This window comes from Ranitomeya imitator, chromosome 3 (genome assembly GCF_032444005.1).
Source record: "Ranitomeya imitator isolate aRanImi1 chromosome 3, aRanImi1.pri, whole genome shotgun sequence".
Lineage (NCBI taxonomy): Eukaryota > Metazoa > Chordata > Amphibia > Anura > Dendrobatidae > Ranitomeya > Ranitomeya imitator.
In genome coordinates, this window is record NC_091284.1 from 743,349,386 (window position 1) to 743,371,295 (window position 21,910).

The 21,910-nt window shown below is 46.4% G+C and overlaps 1 long non-coding RNA gene across 1 annotated transcript; it reads left to right on the forward strand.

The window, feature by feature from the left end:
- The first annotated feature begins 14,874 nt into the window (after positions 1-14,874).
- On the forward strand, positions 14,875-20,709 carry LOC138672333 (uncharacterized). Its single transcript, XR_011319714.1, has 3 exons — positions 14,875-14,993; positions 17,546-17,635; positions 19,318-20,709. It is a non-coding gene; the product is annotated as an uncharacterized lncRNA (long non-coding RNA).
- The last annotated feature ends 1,201 nt before the right edge of the window (positions 20,710-21,910 follow it).

Sequence of the window (21,910 nt, forward strand, 5' to 3'; positions counted from 1 at the left end):
AGAAGGACGTAGATCTGGGTATTTATTATAATGGAATATAGGCTGAACTGGATGGACAAATGTCTTTTTTCGGCCTTACTAATTATGTTACTATGTTATTATGTTACATGTTATATTTTTGGGGCCACCTCATATCTGTATACTAAAGACACACATATAGCTGCAGTCTTATATTTTTACCTAATGTAGATATGTAGTGACCCAAAAAATAAGTGTGTGGCAAACTTTCTTGGCGCACAGTGTGTGTTGCCGGCGGCGAAAGACACAATAAGCCAAACATAATTGTGGCAAATCAAACTTTTTTTATTTTGTTAACAATGTCAAAAACTTATTTTTTTTAACCATGCCGGCTTGGGGTTGAGTGATGTAAACGGGGGGTGTGAAAAACTGAGGCCTGTCTAACCGTGGACGATGCAGAGGTGGCAGGAGAAGGGGCAATTAAACTAGAAGGGTCTGGAAGTTCGGGGATGGGGCTTGACACATGAGAGGCTTGAGACGCACTGGAAGGGTGAGACAAAACTGACAATACAGACACATCGGTGGGTGAAGGGGGAGGAATACGAATAGTTTTTTGGGGTTTTTTTTCTGAGTTTTTCTTTGGGTTTGCCTGGTAGGGGGACGTCTTGGCAGGCTCATATGCTGTAGCGTGGTGGCGGGAGACCCGTCAGGGTCCGGCTGCACTGTCTCACAGTCCATTGCGCTTGTAGAGCGCTCGGCCATGCCAGAGTCCTGCTGCGTTGTGGTGGGGGGAACATAAAGCCCTGCCAGGGTCCTGCTGCATCGTGGTGGGGCCGGTCCTGAACGCCACGCCAGGGTCCTGCTGCATCGTGGTGGGGCCGGTCCTGAACGCCACGCCAGGGTCCTGCTGCATCGTGGTGGGGCCGGTCCTGAACGCCACGCCAGGGTCCTGCTGCATCGTGGTGGGGCCGGTCCTGAACGCCACGCCAGGGTCCTGCTGCATCGTGGTGGGGCCGGTCCGAAAAGCCACGCCAGGGTCCTGCTGCATCGTGGTGTTAGTGGAGGAGGTCCAAGCCGGAGCAGCGGAGGTCACGGTGGTGGCGGTGGGATGCCCAACTGCACTCGTCATGGTGTTGGCGCTGTAGTGGAGTCCGCCTATTGAAGGAATTGAGATGGCCGTGCAGTGGTATGCAGCAGAGGTCGGCATGGAGGTTAATCGTGACACTGACGTCACAGTTGGATAAGCCGCCACTGTCTGCTGTAAATAACGACTCTGCTGCATAGCCTGCACAAAAGCAGCATTGCAGGCCTGCATCACACTGAGCTGGAGATCAGGGCTAAGGTGTTCCGACATGCCCTGCTCAAATTGATTGAAAAAATGATGTGCTGGCCTCTGGAGGTCGGCTTTCACTTGATCAAGGCTTTTGGTGACCTCCTGGATACGGCAATTCAAAAGGTTATGAGAAACATCCATTCGGTCACCTAAAGTCTTGATTGCTTCGTGTAAAACCGAGCTCAAGTGCAAAAACTCTGGCATGAGTGACCTGTCCGCAGCCCTCTGTCGCTGCCGGGATGAGCCCAAAAAAAAGGGTGCAGTGGAAGAGGACTGCGAAAGGGGAATACCTGATGGGCCAGCTCCCTGGTCTCCAGTTAGTGTGGAAGGCCCACCTGCTACGGCGCTGCTGGATGGCTGGGACGGGTCTGTGGCTGCCGGAAGAAGGACCACTCCAGAACCTGGGCCGACAGTCGTGCTGTGTGTGCTGTGAAAAAAAGGAAACAGAAAATTAATACCAAACAATAACCAGACGCTAAATCCTGTGGAATTTAAAAATACAGATTATGTCAATACAAAACAACCGAAAGCATGTGAGAATAACTTACGATCTCTGGAGAAGGACCGGTCTTAAAAATGACGCGATGGTATTTGTACAGTCTGATCCTTGCTCCTGACCCACTTGGAGCACGACTCTCTTGGCGCACGTCCTTGTTGAAGCGGTCCTTCATGGAACGCCAACGTGTTCTGACTTTGTCCACTGTTAAAAAAAAACAAAACAACATTATGGTCAGGAAATGGAATTTTTGCCGTTCAAACACAACTGTGTGTGATGAGAGAAACTCCGGAGAGTTTCTTTCATCACACACAGTCAAGAGAGCACGGCAAAGGTCTCTGCTGCTTCACAGTGCACTGCAATACTTACCAAATGCACTACGGACCCGTGGCGTGGCATTGTCCCATCCATCCCACAATGCTTGGGCCACCTCATTCCATAAACGGCGGATCGTGGTGTTCATCGAATGCAGTGGATCCCGGCTGTCCCACAACGGAACTCGCTCCTGGACCAGTGTTATTAGGAGGTCGTTGTCGATGAGGTCATCGTCCCGTCGTGAACCCTAAAAATTAAAGACAATCATTAAAGTTTGCTCAATCACATAAGGCAAAGAAAGAGAACAGATGATGAGAAATGGCATGAATACGAAAGTAAACATACAAAAGGAGTCCTGAAGAAAAATTTAAAGAAATACGAGTGTAAAGAAAGGAAGATTCAAGAATTTTACAATGAGGACAGTCAGCCTTTTATACATACCCGCCGCCGTCTTCCGACCGGACCTTGACTCCGCTGCTACTGGCCGGTCTGTGCCTCAGTAGAAGTGCCCTACAAAAAAGGAAAAATCAAATTGTCACACGTGTCGATGTGACAATGAATACTTACCGATCGGACGAGGCAAAAACTCACGTCACTGACATGCTCCACTTCCGACTGACGTGGCAGATATTCCTCTTCAGATGAAGACTCCGCAGAAGACATTCTGATGCATGTAGAAAAAAATAAATGGAAGAAATTAGGACATGTTGAGGCAAAAAAAAGAAAAGAACGGCATTGGTTAGGATATACCCACATTGATCTGTGTCTTGTCCTCCAAAATGCGGCCTTCCGATGTCCTGTCTTCAAGAGAGTCTGATGAGAAGTGTCCTGAAACTTTCCCCAACCTCCCTTTTATCACCTTGGTGGTAGGGGGTGTCTTATCAGTGTCTAGACATGGTTATCTTAATTGAAACGCATGCGTTCAAAAACGCATGCAAACGCATGCACGCAAAAACACATGCGTTTCCATAGACACCAATGTATTTTTTGATGCGGACGCATGCGTTTTCTTGCGTCAAAAAAATGCCTCTAAAAATTACTACATGTTGCATTTCTGCAAAAGAACGCATGCTTTACCACTCTGGCAGAGAAAATTGTGCGGGAGCCCACGCCAATTTTTTCCACGATTTAACCCTTTAATTTAATAGCTAGAGTGCCCAAATTTTGCACATACACACTACTAACATTAGTAGTGTGGAATATGCAAAATAAAAGGGATATGAGATGGTTTACTGTATGTAAACCATGTCTCATATCCTGTCGGGTTTGTGAATGAGATAGGAAACGCCGGCAATTGAATTACCGGCTTTTCTGCTAACTAGCGCTGAATGAAATATTAATCTATATACATAATTGTCTAAGGGGTACTTCCGTCTGTCCTTCTGTCTGTCACGGATATTCATTGGTCGTGGCCTCTGGCTATCATGGAAATCCAAGTCGCTGATTGGTCGCCGCAAAACAGCCACGACCAATCAGCGATGGACACAGTCCGGAAGAAAATGGCCGCTCCATAGTCCCCGCAGTCAGTGGCCGGCGCCCGCTCCACGCTCCATACTCCCCGCAGTCAGTATCCCCGGCGCTCCGCTTCCCGCAGTCAGTGTCCCCGGCGCTCCGCTCCCCGCAGTTAGTGTCCCCGGCGCCCGCTCCATACTCCCCTCCGGTCACCGCTAACACAGGGTTAATAGCGGCGGTAACGGACCGCGTTATGCCACGGGTAACGCATTCCGTTACCGCCGCTATTAACCCTGTGTGTCCCCAACCTTTTACTATTGATGCTGCCTATGCGGCATCAATAGTAAAAAAAAGTAATATTAAAAATAGTTTAAAAAAAAAAAACCTGCTATACTCACCCTCCGTTGTCCGCTCGCGCCTGCCGCCATCTTCCTTTCCCAGCGATGCTTTGCTAAATTACCCAGAAGACCTAGCGGTCTCGCGAGACCGCTAAGGCATATGGGTAATTTCGCAAAGCATCCTGGGAACGCAAGATGGCGCCAGCCGTGCGCCCATCTGCACAGCGCCGTTGGATCCCAGGAGGCAGAGAGACGGGACGCTGAGGAGCAGCGACGAGAATGGGGAGTATGTTAAACTACAAGGGGCCCTCGGATCGTTAGGTGAGTACGTTTATTTTTTATTTTTTTAACCTGTGACATACGTGGCTCGGTAATATACTACGTCACTGGGCAATATGCTACGTGGCTCTGTGCTGTATACTACGTTGCTCTGCAATATACTACGTGGCTCTGTGCTGTATCCTACGTCGCTGTGCAATATACTACGTGGCCCTGTGCTGTATACTACGTCGCTGTGCAATATACTACGTGGCTCTGTGCTGTATACTATAAAGGCTGGGCAATATACTACGTGGCTGGACAATATACTACGTCGCTGTGCAATATACTACGTGGCTGTGCTGTATACTACGTGGCTGGGCAATATACTACATAAATGGGCAATATACTACGTCGCTGTGCAATATACTACGTGGCTCTGTGCTGTATACTACGTGGCTGGGCAATATACTACATAAATGGGCAATATACTACGTAACTGGCCAATATACTACGTGGCTGGGCAATATACGACGTGGCTGGGCAATATACGACGTCGCTGTGCAATATACTACGTGGCTGGGGAATATACTACATCGCTGTGCAATATACGAGGTGGCTGGGCAATATACTGCGTGACTGGGCAATATACTACATGGCTGGGCAATATACTACGTGGCTGGGCAATATACGACGTCGCTGTGCAATATACTACGTGGCTCTGTGCTGTATACTACGTGGCTGGGCAATATACTACGTAAATGGGCAATATACTACGTAAATGGGCAATATACTACGTGGCTGGGCAATATACTACGTCGCTGGGCAATAAACTACGTGGCTGGGCAATATACTACGTGGACATGCATATTTTAGAATACACGATGCGTTAGAATCGGGTCACCATCTAGTATATATATATATATATATATATATATATATATATGTGTCTCACTGATATATATATATATATATATATGTATATATATATATGTATATAGACAGTATATATGTTTTTATGATTATTTGAGCCCATGGATCCATTGTATGTCCGTTTTGCAAGCTTGCGAGAAAATCTCGCAGTACGGATGCCATACGGATTACATACGGAGGATGACCTGCGCAAAATACGCTGACACACCCTGCCTACGGATGACATACGGATCACTATTTTGGGGACATTTCTGCGTATTACGGCCGTAAAAAATGGACCGTATTTTCATACGTTGAGTGTGACGCCGGCCTTACACACGAGTCCGCTCCGTACACACGTGGCTCTGCTCCGTACACCTCGTACACACACGACTCCACTCCATACACACGTGGCTCTGCTCCGTACACACATGGCTCTGCTCCGTACACCTCTTACATACACGATTCGGCTCCGCACACACGTGGCTCTGCTCCGTACACCTCTTACACACACGACTCCGCTGCGTACACACGTGGCTCTGCTCCGTACACCTCTTAAACACACGCCTCCGCTCCGTACAACTCTTACACACACAACTCCGCTCTGTACACCTCTTACACACACGACTCCGCTCCGTACACACGTGGCTCTGCTCCGTACACCTCTTACACACACGGCTCCGCTCCATACACCTTTCACACGCTGCTCCGATCCGTAGACCTCGTACACACGGCTCCGTACACCTCTTACACACACGACTCTGCTCCATACACCTTTCACACGCTGCTCCGATCCATACACCTCTTGCACACACGGCTCCGCTCTGTACACCTCTTACACACACGACTCCGCTCCATACACCTTTCACACGCTGCTTCGATCCATACACATCGTACACACACGGCTCTGCTACATCCACACTGTAAACACCTCCTGAGTTGACCTCACACATATGCTTACCCTCATCCAGCGCCATGACAACAAGCAGAGTCCTGTACAGAGCTCCTCCCGATCATGTGACCCTTGACTCCTCCCATCCTGTGACTTCATCTCAGGTCCTGTGCGCACAGAGCAGCCAATATGTGGTGTGCTGCTCTGCGGGTGCAGGGACTCAGGGAGCTGACCCGGTGATATTACACACCTCCCAACCAGTGCGGGACAACTAATGTCCCGCCCGCGATTGCGGGGCTGACTGTCAAAATCGGGACAGTCCCGCTGGATAAAGGACGGTTGGGAGGTGTGCTTCTGGGGTCTCCAGGGAGGTTGCAGTTCTGGAATATGACAGCACTGGAGGATAATGGCTTCCTGGTCGCTTTACGATTCATTCTTTTCAAGCCTTTGGCAGTAAATGTGCACATTTATTTTTCAACACATTTTTGTGATCCTCTTGATTATTTGCAATTAAACTTTTGATGGTTGTGTGGTGATCACTGCCCAATATTTTAGCAGTTTAAAAACTGCTTCATCCCTCTGTAAGAGTTGTAACAATTAGACCCCTGAAAGCATATCTGACTCCCAGATCGCTGCCGAGAACAATTGTGTCACACTTTTACGCCACTTTGTCTAAGTTCACATTTGCGTTGTGCGCCGCAGCGTCGTCGCCGCAACGCACAACGCAAACAAAAACGCAGCAAAACGCATGCACATGCGGCCCCATGCGGCGCCAATGTTAAAGATAGGGCCGCACGACGCATGCGTTTTTTAAAAGGTCGGCGCCGCACAAAAAATCCAACATGTTGCGTTTGCCGCGCCCAGACAGGTGCGCCCTAACGCCGCATGCGGCGTAAAACGCAACACAACGCATGCACATGCGGCCCCATGCGGCGCCAATGTTAAAGATAGGGCCGCACGACGCATGCGTTTTGTTGCGGCGGCGACGCTGCGGCGCAAACCGCAAATGTGAACGTACCCTTTAAGGAGTGACAATAACATTCCAAACTGACGAGAAATTTCATTTTACAGGGACAAAAGGTAATTTGCTTTCCCTCTGAGTTGTATATAAAGCCGAATTAAAAAAAAAAATTAATTTACTTAAGAGAGAAATTGCTCTGCTTTTATTTGCTAAAATGCGCATTTGTTATTTTTTGTGCTTTACCTTGAATAAATGTTGCTGGTTTCCTGAATCTGGTGACATACAGTAGGAACGGAATGTTTTCAGACCCCTTTAATTTTTTTGTTTCGTTGCAGCCATTTGGTGAATTCAAAAACGTTCATTTTCTTCTCATTAACCCCTTAAGCCCCGAGGGTGGTTTGCACGTTAATGACGGCCAATTTTTACAATTCTGACCACTGTCCCTTTATGAGGTTATAACTCTGTAACGCTTCAACGGATCTTGGCGATTCTGACACTGTTTTCTCGGGAGATATTGTACTTCATGATAGTGGTAAAATTTATTCGATATAACTTGCGTTTATTTGTGAAAAAAATGGAAATTTGGAGAACATTTTGAAAATTTCGCAATTTTCCAACTTTGAATTTTTATGCCCTTAAATCCCAGAGATATGTCACACAAAATACTTAATAAGTAACATTTCCCACATGTTTACTTAACATCAGCACAAGTTTGGAACCAATTTTTTTTTTGTTAGGGAGTTATAAGGGTTAACAGTTGACCAGCAATTTCTCATTTTTCCAACACCATTTTATTTTAGGGACCACATCTCATTTTAAGTCATTTTGAGGGATCTATATGATAGAAAATACCCAAGTGTGACATCTTTCTAAAAACTGCACCCCTCAAGGTGCTCAAAACCACATTCAAGAAGTTTATTAACCCTTCAGGTGTTTCACAGGAATTTTTGGAATGTTTAAAAAAAAAATAACATTTAACTTTTTTTCACACAAAATTTATTTCAGCTCCAATTTGTTTTATTTTACCAACGATAACAGTAGAAAATGGACCACAAAAGTTGTTGTACAATTTGTCCTGAGTACGCTGATACCCCATATGTGGGGGTAAACAACTGTTTGGGCGCATGGCAGAGCTCGGAAGGAAAGGAGCGCCATTTTACTTTTCAATGCAAAATTGACTGGAATTGAGACGGGACGCCATGTTGCGTTTGGAGAGCCCCTGATGTGCCTAAACATTGAAACCACCCACAAGTGACTCTATTTTGGAAAGTAGACCCCCTAAGGAACTTATCTAGATGTGTGGTGAGTACTTTGACCCACCAAGTGCTTCACAGAAGTTTATAATGCAGAGCCGTAAAAATAAAAAATCATATTTTTTCACAAAAATGATTTTTCGCCACCAATTTTTTATTTTCCCAAGGGTAAGAGAAGAAATTGGACCCCAACAATTGTTGTGCAATTTGTCCTGAGTACGCTGAAACCCCATATGTGGGTGTAAACCATTGTTTGGGCTCATGGCAGAGCTCGGAAGGGAAGGAGCGCCATTTTACTTTTCAATGCAAAATTGACTGGAATTGAGATGGGACACCATGTTGCGTTTGGAGAGCCCCTGATGTGCCTAAACATTGAATCCCCCACAAGTGACACCATTTTGGAAAGTAGACCCCCTAAGGAAGTTACCTAGATGTATTTTGAGAGCTTTGAACCCCAAAGTGTTTCACTACGCTGATACCCCGTATGTGGGGGGAACTACTGTTTGGGCGCATGGCAGAGCTCGGAAGGGAAGGAGCGCCATTTGGAATGCAGACTTAGATGGATTGGTCTGCAGGCGTCACGTTGCATTTGTAGAGCCCCTGATGTAACCAAACAGTACAAACCCCCCACAAGTGACCCCATATTGGAAACTAGACCTCCCAAGGAACTGATCTAGATGTGTTGTGAGAACTTTGAACCCCCAAGTGTTTCACTACAGTTTATAACGCAGAGCCGTGAAAATAAAAATTCTTTTTTTTTCACAAAAATGATTTTTTAGCCCCAAGTTGTGTATTTTCACAAGGGTAACAGGATAAATTGGACCCCAAAAGTTGTTGTCCAATTTGTCCTGAGTACACGGATACCCCATATGTGGGGGGAAACCACTGTTTGGGCGCATGGCAGAGCTCAGGAGGGAAGGAGCGCCATTTGGAATGCAGACTTGGATTGGTCTGCAGGCATCACGTTGAATTTGCAGAGCCCCTGATGTACCCAAACAGTAGAAACACCCCACAAGTGACCCCATATTGGAAACTAGACCTCCCAAGGAACTTATCTAGATGTATTGTGAGAACTTTGAACCCTCAAGTGTTTCACTACAGTTTACAACGCAGAGTCGTGAAAATAAAAAATCTTTTTTTTTTCCCACAAAAATGATTTTTAGCCCCCCATATTTTTATTTTCCCAAGGATAACAAGAGAACTTGGACCCCAAAAGTTGTTGTCCAATTTGTCCGAGTACGCTGATACCCCATATGTTGGGGTAAACCCCTGTTTGGGCGCACGGGAGAGCTCGGAAGGGAAGGAGCAGGAGCAGAATTAGCTGGAATTGAGATCGGACGCCATGTCGCATTTGGAGAGCCCCTGATGTTCCTGAACAGTGGAAACTCCCCAATTCTACCTGAAACCCTAATCCAAACACACCCCTAACCCTAATCCCAACGGTAACCCTAACTACACCCCTAACCCTGACACACCCCTAACTCTAATCCCAACCCTAATCCCAACCTTAAATGTAATCCAAACCCTAACCCTAACTTTAGCCCCAACTCTAATCCTAACTTTAGCCCCAACCCTAACCCTAACTTTAGCCCCAACCCTAGCCCTAACTTTAGACCCAACCCTAACTTTAGCCCCAACCCTAACCCTAACCCTAGCCCTAATCCTAATGGGAAAATGGAAATAAATAAAATTTTTTAATTTTATTATTTTTCCCTAACTAATGGGGTGATGAAGGGGGGTTTGATTTACTTTTATAGCGTTTTTTATATCGGATTTATATGATTGGCAGCTGTCACACACTAAAAGACGCTTTTTATAGCAAAAAAGTTTTTTCGTCTCCACATTTTGAGACCTATAATTTTTCCATATTTTGGTCCACAGAGTCATGTGAGGTCTTGTTTTTTGCGGGACGAGTTGACGTTTTTTATTGGTAACATTTTCTGACACGTGACAGTTTTTGATCATTTTTTATTCCGATTTTTGTGAGGCAGAATGACCAAAAACCAGCTATTCATGAATTTCTTTTGGGGGAGGCGTTTATACCGTTCCACGTTTGGTAAAATTGATAAAGCAGTTTTATTCTTCCGGTCAGTATGATTACAGCGATATCTCATTTATATCATTTTTTTATGTTTTGGTGCTTTTATACGATAAAAGCTATTTTATAGAAAAAAATAATTATTTTGTCATCGATTTATTTTGAGGACTATAACTTTTTTATTTTTTTGCTTATGATGCTGTATGGCAGCTCTTTTTTTGCGGGACAAGATGACGTTTTCAGCGGTACCATGGTTATTTATATGCGTCTTTTTGATCGCGTGTTATTCCACTTTTTGTTCGGCGGTATGATAATAAAGCGTTGTTTTTTGACTCCTTTTTTTTTTTCTTACGGTGTTCACTGAAGGGGTTAACTAGTGGGACAGTTTTATAGGTTGGGTCGTTACGGACGCGCGATACTAAATATGTGTACTTTTATTGTTTTGCTTTTCTTATTTAGATAAAGAAATGTCTTTATGGGAATAATATTTTTTTTTTCTTTATTTAGGAATTATTTTATTTTTTTTACACATGTGGAATTTTTTTGTTGTTGCTTTTTTACTTTGTTTAAGGGGGGAACATCACAGATCGCCGATCTGACAGTTTGCACAGCACTCTGTCAGATCAGCGATCTGACTTAGAGCGCTGCAGGCTTACCAGCGCCTGCACTGGACCCGGAAGTAGTCCCTGCAGGACCCGGATGCAGCCCCGCGGCCGTTTTGGAGATGGGGCCTGCAGGGATAGGAGGTAAGAGACGCTCGGAGCAACGCGATCACATCGCGTTGCTCCGGGGGTCTCAGGGAAGCCCGCAGGGCAATCATGTTTGATCGCGATGTGCCGTGGGCGGTCCGTGACCGCTCCTGGCACATAGTGCCTGATGTCAGCTGCGATAGTCAGCTGACACCCGGCTGCGATCGGCCGCGCTTCCCCCATGAGCGCGGCTCATCGCTATGACGTACTATCCCGTTGGTGGGAATAAAGGCCCACCCCACCTCGACGGGATAGTACGTCATATGGGATTAAGGGGTTAATGTACACTCTGCACCCCATCTTGACTTAAAAAAAAACAGAACTGTAGAAATGTTTGCAAATTTATTAAAAAAGAAAAACTGAAATATCACATGGTCATAAGCATTCAGACCCTTTCCTCAGACACTCATATTTATGACACATGCTGTCCATTTCCTCATGATCCTCCTTGAGATGGTTCTAATCCTTCATTGGAGTCCAGCTCTGTTTAATGAAACTGATAGGTGCCATGACCCTGGGCAGGATGGTTCCACACCTCCCAACCGTCCCGTATCTCGCGGGGCAGTCCCGATTTTGAGAGTCTGCCCCGCGATCACAGGCGGGACCGTACTTGTCCCGCACTACAGAGCCACACACCACATATATGGCTGCCGCTGCTCTGTGCGCACAGGACCTGTGATGAGGTCACAGGAGGGGAGGAGTCAGGAGTCACATGATCAAGGGCCTCCGTGTATTGCAGGACTCTGCAGTGCTGTCATGGTGCTGGATGATGGTAAGCTTAGGCTACTTCACACTTGCGTTTTTCAGCTTCCGTCACAATCCGTCGTTTATTGAGAATGCAGGATCCTGCAAAAAAAATTTGCATATAGAATTGTATTAGCGACGGATGGCCATCCGTTTAATCCGTCGTGCACTGGATCCGTCGGAAAATAGCGGTCCGTCGTGCAGAGAATACGTTCATAGGAACGTTTTTTCTGCATGTCAGAAAATCGGTTGGCGACGCATCCTTCGCTGCCCGTCGTTGGCTATAATGGAAGCAGATGGACACAGGATCCGTCACTGACCGTCACACACAGGAATCTAGCGACGGATCCCGTTTTTCCCCTCTGAGCATGCCCGGAAGGATTTTCAAATCCATAAAAAAGTTTGTTCTCTCTCTCTCTCTCTTCCCGGAATTTGTGGACGATGCATCCGTCATTACACTGGATGCGTCACACACGTTTTTCCCTATTTTCATGACGTCCGTCGATACGTCATTTTGCTGCACAACGACGGACAGCAGAAAACGCAAGTGTGAAAGTAGCCTTATGTATGGGGTCAGGAGGGGTTTACAGTGTGGATGTAGCAGAGCCGTGTGTGTATGAGGTGTACGGAGCGGAGCCGTGTGTGCAAGGTGTACAGAGCAGAGCCGTGTGTGCATGAGGTGTATCGAGCAGAGCCGTGTATGAGATGTACGGAGCGGAGTTGGGTGTGTATGAGGTGTAGAGAGCGGAGCAGCGTGTGCAAGGTGTACAAAGCGGAGCAACGTGTGCAAGGTGTACGGAGCAGAGCCGCATGTGTATGAGGTGTACGAAGCGGAGCAGCGTGTGTATGAAGTGTACGGAGCGGAGCCGTGTGTGTATGAGGAGTACAGAGCGGAGCCGTGTGTTCAAGGTGTACGGAGCGGAGCCGTGTGTGTACGAGATGTACGGAGCAGAGTCGTGTGTGCAAGGTGTACGGAGCAAAGCCGTGTATGTATGAGGTGTACGGAGCGGAGCCGCGTGTGTATGAGGTGTACGGAGCGGAGTTGGGTGTGTATGAGGTGTAGAGAGCGGAGCAGCGTGTGCAAGGTGTAGAGAGCGGAGCAGCGTGTGCGAGGTGTACAAAGCGGAGCAACGTGTGCAAGGTGTACGGAACAGAGCCGCATGTGTATGAGGTGTATGAAGCGGAGCAGCGTGTGTATGAAGTGTACGGAGCGGAGCCGTGTGTGTATGAGGAGTACAGAGCGGAGCCGTGTGTGCAAGGTGTACGGAGCGGAGCCGTGTGTGTACGAGATGTACGGAGCAGAGTCGTGTGTGCAAGGTGTACGGAGCGAAGCCGTGTATGTATGAGGTGTACGGAGCGGAGCCGCATATGTATGAGGTGTACGGAGCGGAGCTGAGTGTGCAAGGTGTACGGAGTGGAGCCGTGTGTGCAAGGTGTACGGAGCAGAGCAGTGTGTGCAAGGTGTACGGAGCAGAGCCGTGTGTGCAAGGTGTACGGAGCAGAGCCGTGTGTGCAAGGTGTACAGAGCGGAGCCGTGTTTGTACGATGTGTATGGAGCGGAGCCGTGTGTGCAAGGAGTACGGAGCCGAGCCGTGTGTGCAAGGTGTGCAGAGCGGAGTTGTGTGTGTAAGAAGTGTATGGAGCGGAGCTGTATGTGTACGAGGTGTATGGAGCGGAGCTGTGTGTGTACGAGGTGTGTGGAGCCGTATGTGTATGAGGTGTACGGAGTGGAGCCGTGTGCAAGGTGTACGGAGTGGAGCCGTGTGTGCAAGGTGTACGGAGCGCACCCGTGTGTGTATGATGTGCACGGAGCGCACCCGTGTGTATGAGGTGTACGGAGTGGAGCCGTGTGTGCAAGGTGTACGGAGCGGAGCTGTTTGTGTTCGAGATGTACGGAGCAGAGTCGTGTGTGTATGAGGTGTATGGAGCGGAGCCGCGTGTGTAGGAGTAACTATGTGTGGCCATTATATTGTATGCAATATCATGTGCGCCGCAAACTTTGTCCCTATTTCCCTTCTTCAAAAGTTGGGAGGTATGATGGTTCCGCTTCCATGCTGGTCAGGTTAGGGTTAACTTTAGTTCGCTTCTCTTTGGTACTGGGGCGGCTATTTAATGTTGGCAGTTCCTGGGTCTGGAGTTGGTGATACTTCGGTGAAAACTTTAAAGGGGTCTGAATACTTTCTGTACCCACTGTAATCCCCATAGATTTCTAGCCTCATAGTAGTCTGGCTGATTAGTTATAGAAAAATATAAAAAAACAAATAAACCCCAAGTAAAACTAAAATGCAATAACGGGCTATGAAATGATCATATCTGCACTAACATGGTATAATTTAAAACGTCAGCTCGGCCTGCAAAAAATAAGCCCTCACTCAACCAGAGATCACGAAAAATGGAGACACTACTGATCTCGGAATACGGCACAATTTATTTATTTATTTTTTTAACAAACTGGATTTTTTTTCACCACTAAATTAAAAAAGAACCTAGACATGTTTGGTGTCTATGAACTCGTAGTGACCTGGAGAATCATAATGGCCTCCAAAAATAGTTGTGAAATTGCACTTTTTTTGCAATTTCACCGCACTTAGAATTTTTTCCCCGTGTTTGAGTACACAATAGATTATACCAATGCTGACGTTCAAAAGTACAACTTGTCCCACAAAAAGCATACCCTCACATGGCCATTGTTGATGAAGAAATAAAAAAGTTATGGGTCTGGGAAGAAGGGGCGTAGAAAACAGAAACGCAAAAACAAAAATGGGCTGTGGCACGAAGGGGTTAAAGCAATGACTTGTGCTCTAATAAGTTTTTATACGTTTCATCCCAGTCCAGCTAACCCCTATCCATACAGTAACAGCTGGTATTGTATGGTCTGCCATGGGTAACATAACTAGTCTTCTTATATTAGACCACTTTCAGGGGCGGACTGGGTGGGGGGCAGGAATGCATTTGGAGGACCCCGGTGCCTAAGCCACTGCACAGGGCCGCTTGAGGACCTGTGATGAGCTGGAACAGGAGGGCGGACACGCAGCGTGCACCTGTAGCTGGAGCCATGGCCGGCTTCAGTATGTGCACACTGTGGTGAGAGGGGGCAGCTCCTGGCACACATGAAGAGGAGGAGGCTGCGTTACTTCCATAGTGATCGCCCGCAGCCTCCTCCTCTTGTCTGCTCAGCCAGGCCTGGAGGGGGAGGGGCTACAGCGTGCAGACTAGAGCAGCAGCACAGGACGGCAGGACATAGACAAGATGAGAGGAAGCTGCTGTGTGTGCCCACTGTCCAGCACACTCCAGGTAATGTCTCCAGCTGCTCATGTCAACGCTTGATGTGCTAAGTGAGAGGGGGGCATTCAACAAATTAAACATGGCAGGTCAGAGTATGTGTGTTTTCGTGTGTGTGTGTGTTTTTGTGTGTGTGTGTTTTTGTGTGTGTGTAGCAGTTAACCATCACATGATCGGGGTCGGCGACGCATCAGGATGGTAACCATAGAGGTCCTTGAGACCTCTATGGTTACTGATGAAGGCCTGCTGTGAGCACCACCCTGTGGTCGGCGCTCGTAGCAAGCCTGCAATTCAGCTGAATAGCAGTGATCTGATGATCGCTGCTATGTAGCAGAGCTGCTCCAGTTGTGCCAGCTTCTAGACTCCCATGGAGGCTATTGAAGCATGGCAAAAGTAAAAAAAAAAATATATATATATTTTAAAAATATAAAAAAAATAAAAGTTTAAATCACCCCCCTTTTGCCCCATCCAAAATAAAACAGTAAAAAAAAAAAAAAATCAAACCTACACAGATTTGGTATCGCCGCAATCAGAATTGCACGATCTATCAATAAAAAAAGCATTAACCTGATCGCTAAACAGCGTAGCGAGAAAAAAATTTGAAACACCAGAATTACGTTTTTTTTTGTCGCCACGACATTGCATTAAAATGCAATAACGGGCGATCAAAAGAACGGATCTGCACAAAAGTGATTTCATTAAAAACGTCAGCTTGGCACGCAAAAAATAAGCCCTCACCCGACCCCAGATCACGAAAAATGGAGACACTACGGGTATCGGAAAATGGCACATTTTTTCTTTTTAGGAAAGTTTTGAATTTTTTTTCACCACTTAGATAAAAAAATAACCTACAGATGTTTGGTGTCTATGAACTCGTAATGACCTGGAGAATCATAATGGCAGGTCAGTTTTAGCATTTAGTGGACCTAGCAAAAAAGCCACGCAAAAAACAAGTGGGGGATTTCACTTTTTTTGCAATTTCACCTCGGTTGGAATTTTTTTTCCCATTTTCTAGTACAAGATATGGTAAAACCAATGGTGTTGTTTAAAAGTACAACTCGTCCCGCAAAAAATAAGCCCTCACATGACCATATTGACGGAAAAATAAAAAAGTTATGGCTCTGGGAAGGAAGGGAGTGAAAAACGAAAAAGGGCCGCAGCGGGAAGGGGTTAAAGCTGCAAGCCAATCAGAGGCTGGCAGCTGACATCAGCGCGCATGTCGCCAGCGTATGACGTCATTGTTATTTGCCGGCGAGTCTGCACTGAATTGCAAGGGATGGACGTCGGCGCTGGACCGTGGCCAGGTAAGGAGAAAGGTGTTTTTTGATTTTTAGTGAATGTGGCAAGTCCGGGGCAGGAATGGAGACAACACAGGGGGCAGGAATGGAGACAACACAGGGGGCAGGAATGGAGACAACACAGGGGGCAGGAATGGAGACAACACAGGGGGCAGGAATGGAGACAACACAGGTGGCAGGAATGGAGACAACACATGGGGCAGGAATGGAGACAATACGGGGCAGAAATGGAAACAACATGGGTTAGGAATGGAAACAATACAGGGGGCAGGAATGGAGACACGGGGCAGGAATGGAAACAACACAGGGGGCAGGATGGAGACACGGGGGCATGGGAGACATGGGGGCATTAATATGGAGACAGATGGGGCAGGATGGAGGCAGATGGGGCAGGATCATGGTGCAGGATGGAGACACATGGTACTGGGTCATGGGGCAGGATGGATACGATGGAGGCAGATGGGGTGGTAGGATGGGACAGATGGGGCAAGATCATGGGACATATGGGGGCAGAATGGATCCTAATGAGGGCGGAATGGGAGAACATAAGGCAGGAGCCAGGAATGAGATACACGGGGCCAGGATGGGGGATATTATTACTAGGCTTGAGCGAAACGGAACGGACAAATTCAAAAGTCGCCGACTTTCGGCAAAGTCGGGTTTCATGAAACCCGATCCTAGTGTGGGATCGGCCATGCGGACGACGATCTTGGTGCCAAAGTTTCATATGACGCGTTTAGCGCCATTTTTTTCAGCCAATGAAGGAGCGTGGGCAGAGTGATGACATAGGTCTCAGGGGGCGTGCCTATCGCCATTTTTTCGCTTGTGTGCTGTAGCGATTTGCAATGTGTAAAACCAGCTTTTCCGTGCAGGGGAGAGAGAGAGAGAATGAATATGTCCCTTTGACTTTGCAGTGGGTTTCGTGTTTCGGTCGATCCCCGACTTTCTGCGATAATCGGGCGTTTTCACTCGACTCGACTTTTAAGATAGTCGGGTTTCGCAAAACCAGACTCGACCCTAAAAAAGTGAAAGTCGCTCAACCCTAATTATTACCATAGGGGCTAATTAAGGGATATTATTACTGCAGTGATGTATTTATTTTATTTTTTTGAGGATACTGTTTTAAATGAGGGGGCGGTGCTGTTACTGTGCAGAGCGACATTATGTCGCCCTTTTTTCTTCATCTGGTGCAGTGTAGAAGTTGGGAAAAAATTAAGTTATGTGTTCTGCAAGCGGAGCTCTAGATAACTGTGTTATTTCCTGCAGAGACCCATCCTGGCTTTAAGATGTGATGGCGGTCTGTGCTGGTTGAGGATGAAAAGCGAAGCCGAAGGACTTCACCTAGAGACGTCACTGGTGAGTCAGTGTGTTACCTGTACACTGACACTTTACACTATATACAGAGTTCCTGTGCATAATGTCACCTGTGATCACTGTATTACCTGTACACAGACACTGCATACTAAGTATAGATCTCCTGTGCATACTGGCACTTTTGATGATAGTATTGTGGGTTTTTTTTAAATTAATGATCAGTATTGTAGTATTCAGTCACTATGTGGTGGTAATATGTGGTCCGGTCATGGTGTTGCAGTATTTGTCTCTTGTATGTGCTATTATTCGGTAACTGTGGTGGTAATATGTGGACTGGTCGTGGTGTGGCGGTATTTGTTCCCTGTATGTGGTATTATTGGTCACATATGGTGGTAATATGTGATCTTGATATGGTGCGATGGTGCTTGTCCCTTGTTTGTGATATTAGTCGGTCACTGTGGTGGTAATAAGTGATCTGGACATGGTGTGGCAGTATTTGTTCCTTGTATGTGGTATTGTAGGTCACTATGTGGTGGTAATATGTGGTCTGGTTATGTTGTGTTTGGTATTTGTTCCTTGTATGTGATATTATTGGTCACCATGTGGTGGTAATATGTGGTCTGGACATGGTACGGTTGTATTTGTCCATTGTATGTGATATTGTTGAGTCACTGTTGTGGTAATATGGTGTCTGGTCATGGTACGGTGGCATTTGTCCCTTTGGATGTGACATTATTGGTCATTTAAAAAAATGAAAAATAAAAAATTTACCTAAATTGTATTGCATATTTTAACACATTTTTAATAGGTTAGCGTAGAGTAGGGCCCGGCCAAATGAGTCTACCTTGTCGTGGTGGCAGATTAGAAAAATCTTTTGGCCAAAACAAAAGCTGCTGGCTATATGTGTGATCTGGTGATGGGAACTGTTAATGTGTGATTGGTGTGAAGTGGAGTTTTTCCAAGAGAGAGTGGTGGGACTGTGGACAGTTCGAGGGGTGGAGGCGAGGCTGGGGTAGGAACCTGGGTAAAGTCTCAATGGGCCAGTATGGGGCCCCAAAATTCCTAGTGACAGCCCTGTTTCAAGGTTCTGTATGGCGATGTTAAGGAGGTACTCTATGGTGGTGTTATGGAGGGTATGTATGGTGCCGTTATGGAGGTACTGTATGGGCGGCGAACAGTGGGAATGGTGAGCAGTGATCTATATATGAGCCGAAGATTACATGGCCTGACAAGGGGAGAGGAGGGAAGGGAGTATTGGGCAAAGTGTTTTACTGCTAGCGCATTTCAAGGACTGTGGTGTGTGTGTGTGTGTGTCATTATACAGTGGGGCTGTGCGTGTGTCATTGGTGCATTCACTCTGTGTCATTCTATGTGACTGCAGACTTGTGAATCCTCACATTGCTCGCAGTGCTGTGCTTATTCAGCGGGGGTGTGACTGCAAGTTTGTGATTTGCATACATGCGGTCACATGCTGACTACACTTGCATGGCCTAATGCAACTGTATTGAACAAGGCCAGAAACAGTCTTGTCGGAATGTGGCTGGGAATATATATATCGCATGCTTGTGGTCACAAGACCACCTCTTCCCGGCACCAGAGAATCTTCACTGCGCACGATATGAGGATTCACACATAGTGACTGTAGACATGTAGCATAAGATCCGATAACCCCATTAAGGATGGGCCGCTACTCATGGGCCACTGCTGTGTGCTTGCCCCCCCAGGCTAAAATTTGCCAGCCCCTGCTTGCCATGTTCAGCTTAATGACCTCACAGAAGCGTTGTCCACGAGTCATGGAATGTTCCGCAAGAACGGTCAGTGCGAGGCAAGCGGAGATAGAGGAGAGAGCTGAGCACTGTTCCAGAGCGAGTTGAGTTACTTTTTTCTTTAATTGTATTATTTTTTGTTGTTTTTTTACTTTCTTGGGGATTGTTTTTTTACCACCTACACACACTTGTGTGTGTGAAGGGGAAGGCAGCCTAATGGCTGCACCCGTAGCTGGAGGGAAGATCAAACTACGGAGACGTCTCCCAAATGTCAGGACATTCCCAGAGGCCTGAACACCACCAAAGGCAAACTGGCTATGCTGAGTTTTTTATGGCAGCATTTTATTTTATCGGGGAATTTATTAAATGCCTGTTTGAAACACTGGAACTGGAAACGGACCGACATTTGGATAGTCCACCACCCACTGAACCAGGTCTATATTGGGAAAGACCACCACCATCTCCACCAACTACAAAAAATTAATCAGTTTGAAAAACGGAAATTGTTTCTAATACGATTTAAAGGAAGCATCAGTGACGAACCAGAGCCAGTATTTGAGGAAACGCCTGACAGTCACCAACACATTAGGTGAGGTACACACAACAATGAAGTCGCCCAAAATCCTATTGAAGAACAAACCAACTTCCTCTTAGAGACCTAAAGACCCACCACGTATTAAGGTGACTGCTAAACAAGCCGACAGACCTATGCCATACATGCTAGCCAGCTATGCTGCTAGAAAGAACATGCAAGCGATGCTGATGAGCCAACAGGGAGTACGCCGGAGCAATATGAGAGATGAGACCTACCTTCCAAGTACCAGGAATCTCCTTCTCCCTAGGAGAGAATTCCATGGCACTAGCCAGAGAAAAATATAGTGGTGAGTGGCTTGCAGCATGCCCACAACATCGTCTGCACAGCTGCTTCTCAGATGGATTTTCTGGTTATGACTATGGCTTGTTCAATGGATCACGTTTTTGCACTGCCGCCTGCCCTGACCTCTGCTTGTTTCCGACTATGTTTTTGCACTGCCGCCTGCTCTGACCCCTGCTTGTTTCCAACTACGTTTTTGCACTGCCAACTGCCATGACCTCTGCTTGTTTCCGACTGTTTTTGCACTGCCGCCTGCCCTGACCTCAGCTTGTTTCCGACTATGTTTTTGCACTGCCGCCTGCCCTGACCTCTGCTTCTTTCCGACTATGTTTTTGCACTGCCGCCTGCCCTGACCTCAGCTTGTTTCCGACTATGTTTTTGCACTGCCGCCTGCCCTGACCTCTGCTTGTTTCCGACTATGTTTCTTTTATCCATAAACTTTTTATTAATTTTAAATAAAGTTCTATTTAACAACCATTTAGCTTCCAGTCATTGTGCATTGTTACAGAAGTTTCCTCAAAACGTTAATCGGCTAAATATAATAATAATAATTTAGCATAGCTAAATATGATAGGAAAAGGGAAGGGTTGATGACAATTTAGGATTTTTCCAATATCCTGCGATTTTAATTTTAGTAGCTATGAAAATGTGCGCAATCACTGTCCTTAACTCGTTTGGGATTAAATCCAGGTCAATAGCCAGAAGCGCCTGCTCTTTCCCAGTTTTCATTGGGATGCTACTAATTTGAGACACTAGATAGAATGCTCGATAGATAGCATCCCATCTACTGAGGGTGCCAAGCGGATTCCAAGATATGTTACATTTTCATTATCCCACTTAAAGGGGTACTTAGCTTTAAGGTTTAACGGGTGTGGTATGGAGGATGTTAGATTTAGAATTTGGCATTTGGGGATATTTAATTTATAGTATGATACTTGGGTTAGAAGAGTCTATCACTTCCATTACTCTATTGAACGAGTTTTCGACATTAACAAGGGATAAAATAATGTTGTCCACGAATAGCCCGATTTTGTACTCTACATTACCAATTTTTTAATTCCGGTTATCCCAGGGTGTGATCTAATTTTTTTCAGCTAAGGGTTCAATTGTTAGTTCAAATATTAGGGGAGAGAGTGGACACCCCTGTCTTGTTCCATTAGTGATGTCAAATATATCATACCTGAAATAAGAACTGAGGCTGATGGGAGGGGGGTGCGCGGCCGGGTGTCAGCTGATTCTCATAGCTGACACCCGGCACTGGGTGCCAGGAATGGTCACAGACTGTTTCCGGCACTTTAACCCCCGAAATACTGTGATCGAACACAATCGCAGCATTTTGGAAGCAGGCGCAGTGGCTGACAGCCCCTCTGCCTTAGCATCAGAGACACTGCGGCGTGACGCGTTGTCCCGATAGCTGCTATGGTAACGCGATGTCATCATGATGACATCCTGGTCAATAGAGCTAAGAAACTTCCTGGTCATGCGCAGTGCATGATCAGGAAGTCTCTCCGTGTCAGTGCACTGAGTGCATCATCGACAGTTCTATAGCATGCAGATCTGCATGCAATAGAAGCGATCAGCTTGCAAAAAAGATTGTCTCATATTGGGACAAAGTGTAAAAGTAAGAATAAAGTAAAATATTTTTTTCTTTAAATAATTGTAAAAATATATAAAAAA